The sequence below is a fragment of the Macrotis lagotis genome, chromosome 2 (genome assembly GCF_037893015.1).
Source record: "Macrotis lagotis isolate mMagLag1 chromosome 2, bilby.v1.9.chrom.fasta, whole genome shotgun sequence".
In the NCBI taxonomy this organism is placed as follows: Eukaryota; Metazoa; Chordata; class Mammalia; order Peramelemorphia; family Peramelidae; genus Macrotis; species Macrotis lagotis.
Genome location: NC_133659.1, coordinates 247,104,886 through 247,126,690, shown reverse-complemented (window position 1 = coordinate 247,126,690; position 21,805 = coordinate 247,104,886). Strand labels below are relative to the sequence as shown.

The 21,805-nt window shown below is 34.5% G+C and overlaps 1 pseudogene; it reads left to right on the top strand.

Moving 5' to 3' along the window:
- Positions 1-20,300: 20,300 nt before the first annotated feature.
- Positions 20,301-21,478, top strand: LOC141511554 (cyclin-G1 pseudogene; annotated as a pseudogene).
- Positions 21,479-21,805: the final 327 nt, after the last annotated feature.

Sequence of the window (21,805 nt, the reverse complement as noted above, 5' to 3'; positions counted from 1 at the left end):
ATTTGGAGGTTAATTAAGTAACAAAAGTATAACTAGAGAAAGAAGTTGGACATGGAGGAGAGGAATAAGGAGAAAACTTGTGGCATTCAAGACCATAATCAGCAAGTGTCCCTGGGAAAGCAAATCTTCACCTTTCCTTCCTAGGGGGTGGGGGTAGAGTAATGTGTTGATGGAACTCTTGACAAAAGTGCCTTCTTCTCCTCTTGGACCCCTCCTCTCTTTCACTGTAGTTGAACTTGAAATTTAATCAGTCACATTTTTTGCTGCAAAAATAAACTTTCTAGCCAGGGACAAAAGAGAAAAGCCTTAGAGTTCATTTAAATTTCTATCTATAGGGAGTTTTGTTGAAGGAGAGGGAGAGTGACGCTGAAGACTTTGGATAGCACTGTCTCATATAAATACAATTCTTCAGCAAGTCAACTTTTCATATCTGAAGTCATTGGTCTTTTTTGAAAAGTAAGAACAACATTAAGATAATAACACTGCTCCTGCAAACTGAATGATAAAAAATATATGTGAATTATTATGTGAAAGAGAATGATATTGAGGTTTTATATATATATATATATATATATATATATATATATATATATACTAAAATTTTGGTATGTAATCAAAATAGTTCAAAGAAATTCTTGAAAATATACAATAACACAATAGAAAAAAGACCATAATTAATATGCAAATAAAATTTGAAAAGTAAATCATGTTCTAAAAAAGAAGTACAAAAAAGAAAATGTTGAAAGTTTGAAAGAAATAAAAAAAGAACCAGAAATATCACAGAACAAAAAAGTGACAATTAAATTTACTTTAAAATATTCATTCTTTTTGACCTAGGCATTTGATCCAGTTGTCCTCATCAGCATGTTTGTCTTTCTGGGTTTTCTTAAGATTGCTCTCACCTAAAACTCCTCCTATATACATATATATATATATATATATATATATATATATATATATATATATATATATATATGCTCCTTTTCAATTGCTGTGTTATTTCAATTGAAGTAACTTGACAAAAACCTACCTTTTTTCTCTCAATCCTTTTTCACTCAGTGACTAAACTAGTTCTAAGTGTACAATTATTATTACTATGTCAGTGACTGAGATTTTTATATCCCTAGTCACTTTTATTGATGCTGAGAAACCTGGTCCCAGGAGTAATGAGATCAGTTGGATACAAACTTTGTAAATCTTTTGTTTGCATTGTAAAGGGAATCTCCCTTCCTTTATCATCTAATTTAGGCCACACCTGAGGGCTTGACCTTCAACTGATTTGGGTTGCATTCTATTTTGGTGGGGCAGCCAGGGAACACAGGCCCTGGAAGACCACCTGAAAGAGACCCCTCTCCAAAAGGCAAAGTCTCCAATGAGGGACTTGGGTCATTCCCAGATCACCACTCCCTCCCATGGACTCTGGGAGAGAATTTAAGGAGAAGGAGGGAAGGGCTGGGCAATTTTACCTTCCAATCTCCTTTTGAATCTGGCCAGCTGGCCTGTCCAATTCAATCAGCAATCCATGTGATCTTCTCTTTAAACTCTAACTTTCCTATTACTTTCTTAATATGCTGTAACTTCCTTTAATAAATTTCTATTTTCTTTTCAAAATCTGCATTACTGAGTCTGAGTCATGATTCAACACGGGGCAAAACCAAAGCTAAGAAACAAATCAGCTGGGACATTATGAACTCTAATTATTCCAATAGAGGTCATAAAAGTAAGACTTTAAAGACGACTTCTCTTCCAAACTTCACCATTACTCTCAAAGGAACCATTACCCTACAAATTATTATTTCATAAATTTGTTGTCATCCGGATGATTTAGTGCACAGATTCTGAAGGGAATCAATTCCCAATCAGAGAAATTTGAGTTAAAAAAATATATATGTGTGTGTGTGTGTGTGTGTGTGTGTGTGTATATATATATATATATATATATATATATATATATATATTCAGACACTTAATAACTGGTTTTCACTGAACAAATCATTTAGCATCTATTTTCCTTAGTTTCCTCATCTGTACAATAGAAGTAATAATTTTATATATCTTCCAGAGTAAGCTTCCTCTAGACATGTGCTTTCCACTGAATAATTTTATGGGAAGGAGCTAAGGGAACCAATGTGCTATTGTTATGATAATTAGAGATCTGGAGTCCTTAGTCCTTTTCCTAAACATTAGGGATGCACAACATAAGGATAATAAAACCAATTCTGGAAGCAAGCAGATTTTTGAAGTTTTTAAAAAGACAATTCTCAAAAAGTCAAAACATTGTTTAAGATACTGACATTATTTTTTAATTTTATTTTTGTATAAAAGATGAGTTTTTTAATACATTACTAAAATATTCTTGTTTAAGAGTAAACATAATGCCCCTTCCCCCCCAAATATAGACCCTCATGAGCAATAAAGTAAAGGAAAGAGGAAAGAATTAAAGTTTAAATTAAAAAAATTAATAGTAATAATAATAATAATAATACTATTAATAATAATAATAGGGGCAGCTAGGTGGCACAGTGGACAGAGCACGGGTCCTGGAATCAGGAGCACCTGAGCCCAAATACAGCCCCAGTTACCCCAATAATCACCCAGCTGTGTGACCCTGGGCAAGCCACCCCAATCCCATTGCCCTGCAAAAACCAACCCCCCCCCAAAAAATAATATAAAATGATACTACTACTACTACTACTACTATTACTGATGATGATGATAATAGGGGTGGCCAGGTAGTACAGTGTACAGAGCACTGGCCCTGGAGCCAGGAACACCCAGGTTCAAATCTGGCCCCAGACACCCAACAATCACCCAGCTGTGTGGCCCTGGGCAAGTCACCCAACTCCATTTGCCCTGCACCCCCCAAAATAATAATAATAATAATAATAATAATAATAACAATAATAATAATAATAATAATAATAATAATAATGATAATAAATATGCTTCAGTCTGTGTTTCAACACCACCAGCTCTGTTGTGGGTAGATCACATTCTTTAGGATAAGTCCATCACAAAAGCTACTTCCATATTTTTCCACTGCTGCCATTGCTGATCACAACTCCCTCCATTTGTACTTCCCCACTACCATACACTATATTTTCTCTCTCCTTTCACTCTGTCCCTAATCTTAAATGTGCTGTGGGTAGCTGAGTGGCGCAGCAGACTGATCACTGGCCCTGGGGCCAAGAGGTCCTGAGCCCACATACAACCCCTTAGGCCCAGCAACCACCTGGCCCTGTGGTCCTGGACAGCCCATCCAATCCCAGCCCCTTGCAAGAAGTGAAAAAGTGAATGTGTTATATCTGACCACTCTCCCCCATGGTCCACCCTCTCCTCCATAACTCACATCTTCTCCCTTCCCCTTTCCCACTTCTCTCTTTTTTTACTCTAGATGTCTATACCACATTGAGTATATATGCTGTTTCCTCTCTGAGCTACCTCTGATGAGAGTGAAGGTTCCCTCATTCCCCCTCGCCTTCTCCCTTTCCATATCATTGCAATAGCTCATTGTAATGAAAAAATCTTATTATATGAAATAACTTAGCCTATTCCACCTCTCCTCTCTCTTACTCCTATTACATTTCCCTTTTAGACATTGACTCCATTTTTACAATATATTATATCTTCAAATTCAGCTGTCTCCAATGTTTCATCTATAAAAGCTCCTTTCATCTGCTCTATTAAATGAGAAGTTTCTTATGAGTATTATCAGTATCATTTTTCTATGCAGAAATACATGTAGTTCATCATCAAGTCCCTCATATTTTACCCTTTTCCTCCACTCTCTATGTTTCACCTGAGTCCTGTATTTGAAAATCAAATCTTCAGATTGAGTATTATGATCCTTCTTAGTATCATAGACAATTTATTTCTCAATGGTGTCCCTCTTTTTACTCATTTCCCCAGCCTGTGCCTGGTCTTGGGGTGCTTCCTGAGATTTTGAGTATTATTGGGACACACCCACACCCACAATGATCTCCATATGTGAGGCTCCATCTTCCCTACTGGTCTGTGAATGAACACAAGTGCACAACTTTGCCATGGGGCTGATGTGGGGGGCCGGGTCCTAGACTGTAATCAGGATCTGAATGTGGTCAGAGCCCCAGAGTCCTGTTCCAGGCACAGAGGACAAATCTCAGAAATTCTCTGTACTCTTCCCCCCTTTTTAAGATGAATACTCAAGGCTCAGTTGCCTGGGGGTTCCTGCTTACCAGTTCAGCCTGCTTCCTGGATCTGGGCTGTAGTGGCCAAGCTGCTCACTAAGTGCCCTGAGGGTGGGGCTTCATGTGCTCCCTCTGGCAGAAGGCTGCCCCCTGCAGCTGATCTTCCAAGTTGTGCCCAGTGCTTCCTGGGGTATAGGTCAGGAAACTGCCCCCACTACCCTGAGCTGCAGCTTCCAGGTACCTTGGCACTGCAACCTGAAGGCTGAAGTTCCTTCACCCTGGCAGGCCACCTCTCTAACCCCATGGAGCTGAGCCTTTCCGCTATTTTCCAGGTTACCTTGGGCTGGAGAATTGCCTCACTGGATCCCTCTGTGCTTTCTGTCTCTGGAAAATGTATTTAGAGTCCTTATTTTATAAGTTTTGAGAGGGAGCTCCCAAGAGAGGCTCTTCTTCTGTCCGCCATCTTGGCTCTGTCCCCTGACATTAATTTTTAAAAGGTGAACACAAGCTATGGAAGCCTAGACTCATAAATCTAGATCTGAAAGGGAAATCAAAGGTCATCTAGTTCTGTTCAATGAATTTAATTCCACCACTTTCTTCCTGAATTACCTTGAGATGTTGTTTAATCTTTTTTGGACTTAGTTTCCTCATCTGTAAAATTATGGGGCTGGATTATATGACCTCTGAAGGCTTGTGATGAGGCAGAATTAATTTTAATAGGATAGTGCTAACAAAAACTAATATGAAGCACCTCCCATCACTAGGTGGATGATATGGAAGCCAGGCACAGGCCCTCAGATTGGCAGATATGACAACTGACCTATTGGTTCCCTTTGGGTTTCTGAGATCTCACAGAATTTCTGGGTTCATGCTGGAGTGCTCACTCATCTGCACGATGAATTTTTGGCTGTTTGCTTAAATAAAATAACTGCTTTATTATATATATATATATATATATATATATATATATATATATATATCAGCTTGAATGTTCTATTATATTTGAATATAATAGATTTTCAGGCAACCTGAGTCAGGAATATCTTATTTGTAGAACTATGACCCTTTCCTTTTGCAGGTGAAGAAATTGAGACCCAGAGAACTTAGATGACTCGTCCAAGGTCATTTAGATAATGAATATTAAATCCAGGTTTTGAATCCTTGTCCTCTGACTACAACTGCTTTGCTCATTTTAATATATCTTCCAGGGAGCAAGTTTCTCAAATTCTAAGCATGAAAAGTTTCCCTCACATTTATTCCAGACAGAAAATATACAAGAAAAGATTCCCAGAACCAAAGAAGAAACTGGCAAATTCCTTAGACCATGTCTGTCTCCATTAGAATCCTCAAGGTATTCAACCAGACCTTCCTGTCTGAGTAGCCCCAATTTAACTTAGCCAAGTAAAGGAAAAAACTCAGCATTTAGGGGGCCCTAACTCTTTTGCAAATTGCCTTGTCCTTCAGAGACTTTACCCCAGTTATCTACTCTAGCTCTCAACTGAGTTTTCCTTCAAATAATATTTTAGAATATTTATTTTCATTAATAATTTTGTGTTTTCCAATTTACATTACCTGTGCCAGAAAACCTGGAGGAAGAGAAAAAAAAATAACATTTTTTAAAAAATCCTAGACAGAGCCAGAATGGATATCTGATTCTGTCTAAGACAACTCTTGTAATTATTTTACTTCTTCTTTATATGGCATTGGTTCAAAAACTGACTGAACTCTGGAGAATAAAATAATCTTTTATTGGCAGTGACTTCTTCCTGGGGAGGATGAAAGGAAACATGGGGAAATTAACTTAGTTTCCCTGATGAAGTATTGAGATTAGATGCATGTCTCTTTAAGGATTTATAGCTTAGAATTTTATGTGTAATCTCTGAAGTAAAATAAATGGAAAGTGATGTTTCATTGTTTATCACAGAAAACAACTTGTAATTATAGATTTTATAATAATGTAACCTCATTAATTAAAGGAATAAAAATAATAATAGCAATAAAGGAATAAAGTTGGTAGTACTCACCAAAGATGAGCTCCTGAAACTGGGTCAGAAAACAAAAAAAAATTGTAGTAAAGTTAGTGCAGATAAGATTACTGATGAATAATTGTTAAAGCTAATCAATATTTCATAAGATTTTTGGTGAACTATATGGAAGATTGAGAGACTGAATGGTGTTCTGGATCAGATGTAACTCAAACTAGTCCATTGATTCAAGTTTGGGATTATAATGCTATGAAAAATTCAGACCTTACAAATGCAATAACAAATTTATTTAATATATATAAAAAGGATACAATTCATATAAAATCTCTCTATCTCCAAATTCATCATGGCAATCATTATTCTTACAGGACAATGGCTAAACCATTAAAACTTCTAACACTAATTCTGCATAGATTGACTCTTTTATTGCACAGGTAGCAAGGAAATCAAACCAATGATTTACTCAAGAGTGGCCTCTCAGTCCTTTTAAAGTAGGGGTATTTAGTGTTTGTGTGTGTGTGTGTGTGTGTGTGTGTGTGTGTGTGTGTGTGTGTGTGTGTGTGTGAATGGGTGTGTGTATATCATAGTCTCTTTTGTGAGTATAGTGAATGTTATAGACCCCTTCTCAGAATGTTTTCAAATAATTAAAGAAAATTCTAATTTTAAGTTAGAGGTTACTGAAAAGTAAAATGTTCTTATTTTTTTTTCTCTTTAGAGTTAATAAATCTGCTGAAATCTAGTTATAGATTCACAAGGGTGTTAAGAACTGCTTTCAAACTTCATAAAAAATGTGATAATTCCTACCATATATAACCAGTTAATGCCCTAGATTTCTGGAATAACTTAACTGCAGAAGTATTTCATTGTCTTTCATTTACAATGTGAAAATTCTAAGAAATTTAGAATTTACCTGAACTCAAACAATATCCCTAAGAGGTAGTTGGTCAGCCTATGCTTAGATTCTGTCAATAAAACAGCACCCATGGTTTCCTGATATTGTTCATTGCTCCTTTTGACAGCCTTGAAGAATTAGAAAAAGTTTTCTCCCTGAAAGGAAAATTAAATCCACCATTTGCTCTGAGAATCTGGATGGCTGAAGCAGAACAGAATAAGCCTAATCCCCTTTTAACATGAAATTCCTTTGAATTCTTGAAAATAAACTCTCCAGTGTCCCTAATAACCTCTCACCTACACTCTATATATGCTTAAATTTTTGCATTATAATTAGAACTGGAAGGGACCTCAGGGGTCCCATACAATCTGAAGCCCTTCTCACTTATTTGGAAACTCAGGTCCAGAAAGCTAAGTGACATATATATTAAATGCTCTGCAATCCCATTGCTGCTTTGAATTCACTCCTTTGAATAAACTCCAATATTTCTCTTTCTAAACAGAGAGTAATAAAAACACTTTAGATAAGATCTAGCTGTAATAGTATATAGCAAAATGACAATTTTCCTTATTCTGACACTTAGATTTTTCATAATGCAACCTATAGATTTTTGGGTTACCATGTTATCTTTTGTGGACAAATTTAATTTTAATTCACTAAAATTTTCAGATTATTGTCATAAGAGCTATTTTCTAGGCACATCTGAGCTTTCTGAAATTAATTTATTTGTTTTTATCATTTCCTTTGTCTTTATTAAGCTACAGGTTATTTGATCCTGATCATTTTTTAGAGAATTTTGCATAGTGTCCACAGTAAATTTGACAAATGTGGATTAAAAACACAACATAAGCCAGATATATAATAATTCAAGTCTTCCTGCTATTGAGGAGGCTGGTTGGTTTAACTTCAGTAGTTCTGAATTACTGCAAAGTTAATAGCATTTAATGATGAAACTTAATATATAGCAATTTCCTGGGCTCTGGTGGACACCAGGTTGCTAAGGGGAAAATCAACCCAGATAAGAAATGGAATAGATCAAAGTTTGTGTATAGAATAGTAAAATCAGGTCAATGACTGGCTACTATACTTCCAATTTAGGAAAAATAGGAAGACCTAAGCTACAAAAAAATAAACACCTAAATGAGCAAATGAGTAACATAACATGCTTTGGTATATTAATTGCTTTGTACATAATAAGAAAGAAGATGATAGTACAGAATAACATAGAATTAAATTAAAATGAAACGAACGAATTATACAAAAATCTTATAAAGAAAAATAAATTTGAAAGATTTAAGAACTCCAATCAATGCAATGACTGACTGTGCCTCCTAAGGACCTATATATCACATAAATGAGAGGTGATAGATTCAAGATGCAGAAAGAGACATATATTTTTTGGAAATGACCATCATGTGTATACACTTTGCTGTACTATGTTTTAACAAGTATACTTTCCCCTCAATTGATTTTTAATTAGATGCATAGATACGTAGAAATTAGCCATGTAGTAACCTCAACCCCTCCCCAAAACAAACAAACACAAAAGCACAGCAAGCACTTTAAGTTAATTTACAGAAGGGAACAGAACAAAGTTAACATAGTGATAAAGCTAAAAGGAAACTCATATATTATCTAATCTAACTTAACAATTTTATAGATAAGGAAACTGAGATCTAAGAGGTTGAATGGCATCGTGACACAGGTAGTAATGATGTATATATATATATACACATATATATATATATGTGCACATATGTATATGAATATATGTATGAATGTTCACAATGTGTGTGAATAGTATACACATACATATATCCATACATATATGTATATAAAGGTGATGAATCACATGAGAAACTCTAAGTTTACAGAGTCAGGAAGAATGATGTGTGTCAATTTTCTCCATTCTCTACCAATCCTCCTTTAGAATAAGTAATCTGTCTCACAGGGGCAATAACTTTTCCTTTTTTTAAACTAGTCTTTATTAACTATTCACCATATGTGCAGGGTGGTTTTACAATTTTTAATCAGGATTGCTCAGAATTTGCAGTTTGGCTTTCTTGCTTTGACCACATTGTTTGGAATATTATGAGATGGGATACAATTAACAAAGCAGGAAAAGGAAAGCATTCATAAAAAATCTGGCTTTGAAATGTGAAAGATGGAGTTCTCAGTGAGTGCCAAGTTTAGCTATTACTTTTCCTATTGCCAGTGTATAAGACCTATCATGGTAATATAAAATTATACTTTCGGTAGTAGGAATTTTTCAGGGGCCTGTGTTTTACACCTTTTAAAACATTTCCATGTGAGGACAGACTTTCCACTTTATGATGCCAATAAATATTCTTTTACCAAAAATAGTAATTGAATTCAGTCATCATTTTCAGAAAAAATATCTTTATTCTTTTGGAACAATATTTAATTTATGAAATACTTTTCCTGTAATAAAAATAAAATATGCATAAACAAAAAATATTCAGTTTTAAATTATTTTTTGAGTATAGAATAAATGAGAGAAAAAAGAATTTGGCATCACTCTTGGGGGAAAACTGCAGAAACACTGTGTGAAGAAGCAGTTCTGTGAGGTTACTCAAGTTAATTACAAATTTAATTAAGTCAGGAAATGTTGTCATTGAAAAAGTAATTCAGATGGGCAGATGTGAAAATCATCAAATCGATAGAACAATTGATCTTCTCCCTGTTTCTTTTAAACATAACAGAATCAAAGAATTTTCAAGGCACATGGGGCCTTAAGTGCACATCTGTTCTAGACCCCAACCTACATGACAGGTGATTACAGTCTCCGCTAAAACACTTCAACTGAAGAATCATTTTATAATGAAGTTTTTCTTTTGGAGTAGCTCAAATTGTTACAAAGTTAATGGTTCACAATGAGGAAAGTTCAAATTTATATAACACTTTAAGATTTGCAAAGTCACTTCCTCTCAAGCAACCTGTGAACTGAGTAATATGATAATTATGTATATATTTTTGTAGAATTAGCCAAGGTTTTTATAGATGAAGAAAGGTAAATTTTGAAAGATTATATACTTTCCCCAGTGCAATACAAAGTATCAGATTTTCAGGTCATCATCTGAAACCTTTTGACTAACAAATCATTCTACTCCACATCTATATACAGTTAATGCTTGTTACTTTGTCATTGAGGAACAATAATTCAGAGTTGGTTGTTGTTATTTTTCAGCTGTTTGACTCATGATAACTGTATTTAGGATTTTTTTGCAAAGATTCTGAAGTAATTTTCCATTTCTTTTTCCAGTGCATTTTACAGATGAAGAAACTGAAGTAGTATTGAGTGATTAGCAGAGGATACACATCTAAAAATGTCTGGGACCACATTTGAACTCAGGAAGATGAGTCTGAACCACCTAACTCTGACTCAAATGCATTTCAGCTTTCCATTACACCTTTTCCTTTTAGACTTAGTTCAAGTCTCTAAAACCAGACACACACACACACACACACACACACACAAATAGGTTTAATTTATCTTCTAATACAAGATACAAGTACTTACTAAGTGATAGGCACTATGTTCAACATGGAAGTCCTCTAAGTATTTAAAATTCATTATTGAATCTCACTCTGGAGTAGTTTGTAGAAGGAAAGCCTTGTTCAGGAAACCATGATTCAAGTCCAGGCTTTCACACTTAGGTGATTGATTACAGGTAAGTCAGTGAAGCTCTGAATATTCCAGGCAGATTTCTATGTCTAAAAATCTAGATTATGTACAAATCTCTGTTGATGGACTGAATTTCCAGACTGGAATTTTGTAAATGGCTCATGAATACTTAGTCCAGAGTGATTAAATGTTTTTTAAAGAAATTTTAATAAATGGCATACCTCTCTCAAGGGAAGAGGGACCCCAAAACCTGGAACTACTCGGTATTGTGTACTTTGAAAGCCTTTTTTCCTGCCCCTTAGTGCCAATCATTGGCTGAGGTCACAATCTAATTGATATAATTCATCCACATATGCATTTCCTGCTCTGCTCATTATATTAATAAGGAAGAACATGAGCATAGGCAAAGAAGAAAGACACAGACCCCAGTTAACTCAGAACCAGGTGGAGCAGACATGATCAAATCTCAGATTTTGACAAGATTGAGGCTGTCTTTTGTTAAACTCACATACCTGCCCATAGGCAACAATACAGGCAGAATTTGTAATGTAATCTAGCAATTTTCCCTTCACATTCTTGTGAAACCCAAATATTCCCATATTCCTCACATGGAAGTTTCTTATATCATTAAAATCTTAGATTTTATTTCTTTTCTACCCAAATCAATTTAAATCCTTCTGTCTTATATACTTCGATTCATACAGTTTCAGTCTGTTGTATTGTTCACTATATGACATTTCACAATGAAGTTTTTCTTTTGAAGCAACTCAAATTGTTACAAAGTTAATAGTTCACAATGAGGAAAGTTCAAATTTATATAACACTTTAAAGATTTACAAAGTAACTTCCTCTCAAGCAACCTGTGAATTGAGCAATATAATAATTATGTATATTTTTGTAGAGTTAGCCAAGATTTTTATACATGAAGGAAGGTAGATTTTTGAAATATCTACACTATTCTCTTTACCTTCCTCTTGATGGGTTCCAGTTTTCAGCTTATGGTTTGGTGCCCAGATCTGGATACATAAGTTAAGTTATGGTTTGGCCATGTCATGGCACAATAGAATATATCCTTTCACTTGGACATTGCTTTTCCTTTAATGGTACCTTACATTTTAATTTTTCAGTTTTGTTTTATAATATATAGTGATTTCTATTTTCAATTTTATCGTAATTAGCTAAATTAGGTTAGAGTTATTTTAATTATATATTTTGTTTTACCCTGATTTTCAGTCTTTCTGCTGGCATTGTATTAATATTGGTCTTTATTCTAATAAATCAACAATCAGAATGTTCATTGTCCTATCAGTAATGAATTTATTTTGTGTGTGTGTCTGTAAAAAGATAATCAATTGTCTTTGCTTTTGGTATTATTTTTTGATTACAAGTCTTTGCTCATTTTTTGAAAAAATGTTCAACATATAGTAGGCTTAAAATTGCTAATAAGTCTATAAGTATTTATTCCCTCCTTTTAAAATTAGTTTCATTATTCAACATAATTTTTGTTATATTTATTCAAAACTTTTCATTAAGATAGAAATCGATATTTCCTTTTTGGGGGTATATGAGTTTTTTCTTTAGTTTTTCATAATATTTCTTTTGAACAGATTGGCTCACAAGCTGCAATTGTCATTTTTATATGGTTATTTTTTACCAAAATATTATTCATAAAATCTAAAATACCAGATAGCCAGATGCCTTAGAAAATTTTTTTCTTGTATTTGGATACATGATAAAACAATTAGTAAAACCATATACACAAGGGTCATGAAAAATGCTATCAGATTGCTATCTGAAATCTCCAGATTCATCTTTATAGTCACATTTATTAAAAAAAACCCACCTAAATGTTATTAGCTCCTATCATTTGCTCCAAGTGAATTTCTTCTGACTCTTTGATCATTGGTTTAATAATCCATGACAGATTAAAGAAAATCTCTAGTTATCTAACACAGTCTGAAATTTCCAAATATCATTTACAAAAACCTTTTTGTTAAAGCAAATTAGGATTTTTCTAATTCAAGGCTTCTGGTCTCAGTATTTTCATTTAATTTCTTAACCTTAGCAAGAGTTGTGGAGGCTCATAACAAACACTTAGTCTGTAGTTTTATTGGACATTTTTTCCTATCCAAATTAAAACTTTTATGGTTTCATGATCTTTAAATACCAGGGTTCCTTAAACTCTGGCACAGGGATACATGAGACTTTTAAGGAAAGATTCCTACATAATATACGGCAAAAATCATCATCATTACTGACCTTCATCATCATTTCCCAAATCTTTTCATGTAACCTATGCCTTAAAATCTTCAACAACTTGTACTATATCCTACCACAGGAAATTTTCTGCATAAAACACAAGATGATACACACAGACATATATATATATATATATGTATGTATATGTATATATGTATATGTATATATATATACACATAGATAGATAGATAGATAGATAGATAGATAGATAGATAGATAGATAGATATGCACACAAACAAAAAAGTCATCTAAATAGCCAGACTCCCTCAAGATCTACAACAATGATGAACAAAATCTTACCTGGTTCTTCAGCTCACCCCTTTGACTATGCAGTAATCAATTTGAAGACCAACTTAGAAGTTTCATTTTAGAGAGAAACCTAGGGAACTCTGCTTCTATAGGATTTGTTATTAAAAGATAGTTGCAGGGGCGGAGTCAAGATGGTGGGCAAAGGGCAGGGACTTCCCTGAGCTTTTCATTTCAAACTCCCTCTTTTAAATAATACTGCAAAACAAATACTAGAGATACAGAACCCACAAAAGGAAGAGATGAAACAATTTTCCCATCTAAGAAACTAAAAAGGTTGTCAAAACATTTCTGTCACACCAGGGTGAAAGGGGAGCACTGTCCTGCAAAGAACACACCCCAGAAAACTAGTATCAGGCCTTAGGGGCAACTAATTCATGTCTAGGGGTGGAGTGGTTACAGAACTCTCCCTCAGAGAAGGTAAGAGGGGTCATTCAACTTTTCAGAAAAAAAAAATTATAAGGGTCCCCTTGCTGACTGTGGGAGCAAAACTATGTTGTATTGACTGTATATCAAATGTACGGTTGTGGGGTGGTACCTCAAAGTTATTTTAATTTGCATTTTTCTAATCTAATATGGTAGAAAAAGAAAATAACAAATGTAGGAAGGGATATGGAAAAATTCAGACACTAATACACTGGTGGTGAGTTGTGAACTTCTCTTAACTGTTCTGTAGACCATTTTCGAACTGTGCTCAAAAAGTTATAAAATTATACATAATCTTTGACCTAGCAATACTAATGGGACTATATCATAATGAGATTTAAAAAAAAAAGAAGTAGAAAAGAATTATATAGGGACTAGGTGGTACAGTGGATGGAGCACCAGCCTTGGAGTCAGGAGTATCTTAGTTCAAATCCGGTCTCAGACACTTACTAATTACCTAGCTGTGTGGCCTTGGGCAAGCCACTTAACCCCATTGCCTTGAAAAAAAAACCTAAAAAAAGAAATTATATGATCAGCTGTGAAAAATAACTATTCTGAAGAATACAATGTTTCAAGATAATTCCAAAGGAATTACGACTCCAGAGAAAGGACTGATGGAGTCTAAATGCAGATCGAAAGAGATTTTTTTTTTACTTTCCTTATTTTTCTTGTTTTTTTTTTTTTGGTGTGTTTTTCTTTCTCAACATGACTAAGTATGTGGCAGAGCACCATCCTTGGAATCAGGAAGATGGGAGTTTGAATCTAGCTTCAGACCCTTCACACTTACTAGCTGTATGACCTTGGGAAAGTCATTTAACTCTACAATTGCCTCACATCCAGAGCCATCTCCAGTTGTCCTGATTCGTACCTGGCCATCCAATTCATGTGCTCACCCATGTCATTACCCTCTTCGAGAAGGAAGGACAAAAAAATAAAACTATATTTTATATGACTGCACATGTGTAACCTATATCAAACTGCTAGCCTTTCTCAATGAGGGAGGCAGGAACATAAAGAAATAGAGAATTTGGGACTCAAAATTTAAGGAAGGTGAATGTTAAAAATCAGTTTTACATATTACTGGGGGAAAAATAAAGTTTTAACTAAAAATAATATAACCTACAAAAGTAAAAATATTTAAAATAATATAAAAAACCATAAATGCTTGAATATTATGGTCAGATAAATGTTTAAGTTGATGATATATATTCTTGAAGTAGAATTAAAATAGTGAATTTCCTCTACAAGAGTAATTTTTTTATAATACTGAAAGGAATAAGATGCTTTAAACTGTTAAGTAACCTTCAAGTATTTATTCTTTCATTGGGAGTATTTATATCTGTGACTACAGGTATAGGGAGACACAGTAGACAAAAGGCCAATATTGGATTCAGTAAGACCCGGGTTCAAGTCTAGCTTCAGATACACACCTAGTTTTGTGCTAATTCAGGTTTATACCTTAAACCCTTAGATAAATCTCTAAGAGTTAGAGATAGATTGCTAACTGCATCTGTAAACGGAGTTTCTAACATGAGAATTTCTAATTTTCTAATTTCTAATTTCTAACCATGATGCAGTCTCAGCTATATTTACCATCTCTTTCTCTCTCTCTAGCTTCCATTTCCTATGTCTTCTATTCATATTATCAGAATTTAGAGAATTCACTCCATCCACCTAAATTTATGAATGAGGGAATATAAATTTATGATAAAAGAGTTCAAATTAATGGCACTAGTGTCAAGCAAATCATTTAAATATCAACATATTCACCTGTGCAACCTAGGTAGTGGTTTGTATTGAAGATTGCAAGTTGGGACTCTGGTTATACTTATCCCAGTCTTTTTCACCCTCATCTTGGAATCAGTATTTAAAATTGGAATGGAGTCTAAGAAATTATCTAATTCCAATGGTCTCATTTTATAGATTAAAAAAAAGCAACAATAAACTGAGATTTAGAAAAGTTTAGTGAATTTCCCAGGATTATATAAGTTAGTAAGGGGATAAAACTAGAAATTGCACCTAAGGCCTCTGACTTTACAGATAATATTCTGTCCACAGAATCACAGCTTCTTTTACATATATTTAAGAATATTATAATTAATAAATAAGAAAAAATAAATTCTATTATTTTTCAGTAATTTCCAAAAATCTAATTCCTACCATTTTGGTTCTGTTTTGCTCTCATAAATGCTCTTCAATTCTTATTTTAAAAGTTTTTACTATATAAATATTCTTATATAGTTAATTGTAGCAGAACATTTTGTGAAATGTACCAACAGTATAAAAATAATTTTGTTTCTGTCAGTTAATATTTGAGTAACGATAGTAAAATTATTAAACTTCTGTGGGCCTCAGGTTCTCTATCAATAAAATGAGGGTATTGGGCTAAATAGTTTCTGCCATCCCTTTTAGCTATTAAATTATAATCTTATTGTTCTTTAAGTGCAAGACCAATTCATGTGGTAAGATTGAATTTAGACTATTTTTATAAAGCAGATAGGGAAAATTTCACATTATTGCAGAGTTCTGAACAAAGATTCTAGCAGTTCACTTTGTGTTCCTTACCTCATCTGGGAAGGTGTAATAATTGCATGTTATACTACATTATATATTGATAAATAGTATCTGGTATGGCACTCATATACCAAAAGGCATGTGGTCATATGAGTGGTGAGGATTGTGTGTATATATACATATATATCTTCTGTCTTAGAGTCTGGAAATGTCTGTAATGGCAAATGACAAAGAGAAGAAGTGGTGGAAGAAGCCAGAGAAATTTCAGAATGAAGTCCAACTTCAGAAATAGTTGAATCTCAATATTATTGTTAATCCAAATACTTTTCCAAGACATGCTTTTGTACCTACTTTTAAGCCATTATGTAGAAACTGAATCACACAAAACAACTGTATTTTGGAAGATTTACCATTAGGATTGGAGACATGTTGTATGAACTTTTGTATATAAGTCTGACAAAGAACAAACAGTAAAGAGGCATAAAAATTATCCAAAGTTAATGTTTGGATTTGTGTTAAAATAACACCAGGATTATATATTTAGAATTCATCCATCCTTGGGATTTCAGTATGTAGATCTAAACTTGGAAGGTATCTCAAATGACTTCTATTCCAACTGCTTAATTTTACAGACAAGGAAAAAGTTACCAAGGAGGGTTCAGTGACTTTTCTAAGGTCAAATAGATAATATAATCTATCAGGGGAGAACTCTGAAGCCAGGTTGTCCAATTCCAAATTCAGTTCTACCCCAGACTCTTTAGCTGTACCATGGGACCACACATTTTTATCTCCTGATTGATAGAGCCTTCCTCCATCCCATATTATGTTGTGCTTCTTTTGTGTATGTTCATAATACATGAATAGTATATACATAAAATACATATATCACATATATATATATATATATATATACACAAATACACACACATCACACATCACAAAATATACACACTAGTTATTAAGATAAATGCATGATTTTCAAGATAAAAAACTTTCTTTTTCCTTTGTACAACTAGTACTAGAATATAGTGTTTAATGAATTCTTGTTGATTGCTACACACTATATCTTTCTTCTTTTTGTTTTTTTTTAAAGGAAATTAATTTTTGCTTCTAATGTCAAAATCTTGTCTTCCCTCTGAGATTATCTCATCTTATCATGTGTATATCATTCTTATATATAATTGTTTGTAGGTGGACTCCTTCATTGGACTTTTTGAAAGTAGGATCTGGCTTCTTCCTTATTTTTTAAGCATCTAAGGAGCACAATACTTAGAGTGCTGAACTTGGAGTCAGGAAGACCTAAGACTTTATCCTTCCTAATTGCTGTGTTACTCTGGGCTAGTCACTTAGCCTCTCTGTGCTTCATTAGTAAAATAATGTTAATAATAACAACAACTACTTTAGAGGTTGTCATGAGAATCATATCAGAAACCTATATATAAATGCTTTGTAAAACACAAATAATTATATGAATGCTTATTAGTATTATTATCCCCAGAGTATGATACAGTGTCTGAGACATATATTAATAAATGCTTGTTAACATTGATTCTAAGAAGAAAATAAAGAAAAAATATGAAGGTGAGAAGTAAAGCAAAAATAAAGTTATTTTATGTTATTCTTTTAATTTTCCTCAGATTTGTTCTTTAGATCTTATAGTATATCTGAACTATAATTTTGCTTCATTCTTCACATGTTTGGCTCCTGATCTTAATAGATGTAGCCTGTGGTTTCATTAATACCTATTAAATGAAATGACTTTCAATAGGTATTAATTAAATGGACATTTATGATGATTCTAACCTTCCAATACAAACAACTCTATCTTTACTAACAAAAATGGATAGATACCCAACTATTTATTTAACAACTATAGATTTGCAATTTAGATAGTCTGACATTCAAATTAGTTTATTCAATGGAGCCGGGAATGATTAGGAGATGAGAAATAAATGAGGAAGAAAAACAGTTAAAGTATATTCATATTTTCTTATTTGGAGAATTTAAGGTTCATTGTAAATATTCCTTGAAGATTTGAGGCATTGAATCTGACAGTGTTACATAACAGACAAGGGGTAACAAGCTTGCATATTATTGTGTAAGAAAAGATTCTTATTTGAGTTCAAAGAGAAAGAGAAGTGTTGTCAACAAATCCCTCTCCAGTGTCAAAAGTGTTAATAATGACAGAGTTTGTTGTTCTTTTAATGTTTTCCCAAGGCTCTCTATTCATTAATTTATCTGCCTTCAATCGTACTCATGTACTGGGACCTATAGAAATTTAGTGACTTGCCTAAGGCCCCATGGTAAATCTGTGGAAGGACCAAGAACCCACACCTTGAAGATCTTTAGTTCCTAGTATAGAATAATAGGCCACCCAGTTGCTGAAATTTTATAAACAATAAAAGAACCAATTAAATCATCATAAACCAAAAGAAAAAAAACAAACAAATCTCAACAGAAGTTCATGCCTGTATTTACTACTGATTTTCTAAGAAGATTGATTTCTGATTTAGATATAGGAAACTGAAAGACATCATTAGGATCTATTAGCTCAGTTTGCAGACATCAGGGAGACTGGAATCTCAGCAATTATTAACCGATATCTATCTTTCCAGTCTCTGGGATTTTCAGAGATTTTCCTTGAAATTCAATTTCATTGCCCTTGACCACCACCCCACCTTCTCCCAATACTAACCAAAAGGGAAAAAGTTCCAATTTTTACTTTTAATTTTCTTTCAGTATATTTGAAAATAGCTGATCACCATCAAATAGCCTTTTATCAAACACTTAGTATGGGGTAGACACAGCAGTACGTATGAGGGATTGATATAAAGACCTATTCTCAAGGAACTTACATTCAGTAAAATATTGGGCTGTAGACTTCTATAGAGGAGTCAAGATGGTGCTGTGAAGCTTACATGCTCCTGGAGCTTTTCCCTACCAAAGATAAATGAAGTCTCTGCATTGACATTAAAGCTACAGCTCTCACCAAGAAAAGAAGATCCAAAGAAGTTTTCAACAGTAGACATCATAGAGGATCTTCAGTGAAGGTCTACCTCTTTGGGAGAAATGGGAAAGTGAAGCCAAGTGAGGCTGGAGAGGGAGAAAGCTTTAAGTCACAGTACAGTTCAGGTTCTGACAGCTTGACAACAGTGTAGGTCCCAGCAGCTAGATAGCAAGCCAGCAGGGAGGGTTCCAACCCCAAAGAAAGTCTGAACCTAGGAATATTGGGGCAAAAGACAGGGCTAGATCAGAAACAAACCCCTACATAGGCAGAACCTGGACATAAAAGAGGAAATAAACCTCTTCAAAGGAAAGGCCTAGATTACATTAGGCAACATCTTGGCCAAAAATAAGTCAGGGATAAGACCCCAGTTCCAACATAAAAAGCTTGGATCTATACTCCCCATGCCCTAGAAGCAGAGCTAAAACTGTAAAGATGAGGAAAAAAGATGAGTGCTACTATAGAAAATTACTTGGAAGATAAAGATAATAAAAATGCTAAAATTACTTACGGGGGGAAGTCTCAAGAGCTACCCCCCATAGGAATTAGGGGATAGCTAGGTGGTCCAGTGGATAGAACCCCAACCCTGGAGTCAGGAAGACTTGAGTTCAAATTCGACCTCAGATACTAAATAATTGCCTAGCTGTGTGACATTTGGTAAATCACTTAAACCCCATTGCCTTAAATTAAAAAAAAAAATAAGTTTTAAAAAAGAGTCTATGATTTGAACTCAAATCTAAAAAGTTCATAGGAGAGCTTTAAAAAATTTAAAAACCAAAGAAGAGAGGAAGAAGAGAAATGGAAAAAAGAAATGAGACTCATGCAGGAAAATTATGAAAAATTGACCCAAGAAATCAACTCCAATAAAAGTAAAAATAGGCCTGAGTGCTCCGCGGCCTGGGACCGGCGTCCTCCTCGCTGGCTGCAGCTGCTACCCCGGGAGCCCTCTCTATCCCCTCCCCCCCGGGCCCCTCTCCTCTCCCCTAGATAGTTCCCACGTCGTCCGGGACGTTTGAACTAATTTTTCAGGGTGAGGAGAGGCGTGGTCCCGGGGGGGGGGGAGGCTTGCTTTGGAGGAAGAGCCGCCTGGAGGAGCTCAAGATGATAGAGACCCTGGTGACAACTGATGCTCAGAAACTGCTGCACCAGCTGAATGTTCTGGTGGAACAGGAGTCCAGATGTCAGCCAAAGGTCTGTGGCTTGAGACTAACTGAATCTGCTCATGATAATGGCCTTCGGATGACTGCAAGACTGAGAGACTTCGAAGTGAAAGACCTTCTTAGCCTCACTCAGTCCTTCGGTTTTGATTCAGAGACTTTTTCTCTAGCTGTGAATATACTGGACAGATTTCTATCCAAAAATGAAGGTACAGCCCTAACATCTTGGAAGTGTGGGATTAAGTTGCTTCTATCTGGCTGTGAAATCAACAGAGGAAGAGAGAAATGTCTCATTAGCCACTGATTTGATTCGAATAAGTCAATACAAATTCACAGTTTCTGACCTGATGAGAATGGAAAAGATTGTATTAGAGAAAGTGTGTTTGGAAAGTCAAAGCTACTACTGCTTTTCAGTTTCTACAGCTCTATTATTCACTCATTCATGAGAATTTACCATTTGAAAGGAGAAAGAATCTGAGTTTTGAAAGACTGGAAGCTCAGCTTAAGGCCTGCCACTGTAGGATTATGTTTTCTAAAGCAAAGCCTTCTGTATTAGCATTGTCTATAATGGCACTGGAGATTCAAGCACAGAAATTTGTGGAATTGATAGAAGGAGTAGAATGTCTACAGAAACATTCTAAGATACATTGCAGAGATCTGACCTTCTGGCAGGAACTTGTAGCGAAGTACCTAACTGAATACTAATCAAACAAGTGTTCTAAACCAAATGTTCAGAAGTTGAAGTGGATTGTGTCTGGGCGTACTGCACGTCAGTTGAAGCATAGTTATTACAAAATTGCTCATCTTCCAACAATCCCTGAAACTAGGTCTTAATAGGATTCTTAGGGTGAAGAAATTCAATGATTTTGAAGGCTTATTTCACATAAGAACTGTGGACTTCAATATTAGAATGGATTTAAGCTGTGAAGCCTGAAACACAGCAACTAGGTTAGCATTGATGTTTTCAGATGAAGGGAAAAGAGGTTATAGCTGGAAATCAGTTGTGTGCTGTGGTTGCAGATGTGTTCAGGACTAAATTATGATCCTCTTTTGAAGCATGTTTGTAAAAACTCAAATGTGAAACCCCAAAGTAGATTTAAGAATGGGAGACTATACTGAGAATTGGTAGTTAATATTGATCCAATCTAGTAGTATCCAGATTGGTATACCAATTATAGATAGTATTGATGGCAAGGTGTGATTGACTTTTAATGTTATTTGAATTGTGATGCAAGTTCAGATCAAATACAGATCAACTTCAGAAAAATGGTTTGATGCACTTAGTGTAGTCAAGTTACTAGTCTTTGAGGCAGTATAAACAGTCTTGATAAAGCCTTATACAACTAGATAATCCAATAATTCTAAAGATTTATTTTTGGCCATATTTTTCATTTAAATTTGATTTAAAAATTCTATTAAAGTTGTAGACAGACAAATTATATTTAGGTG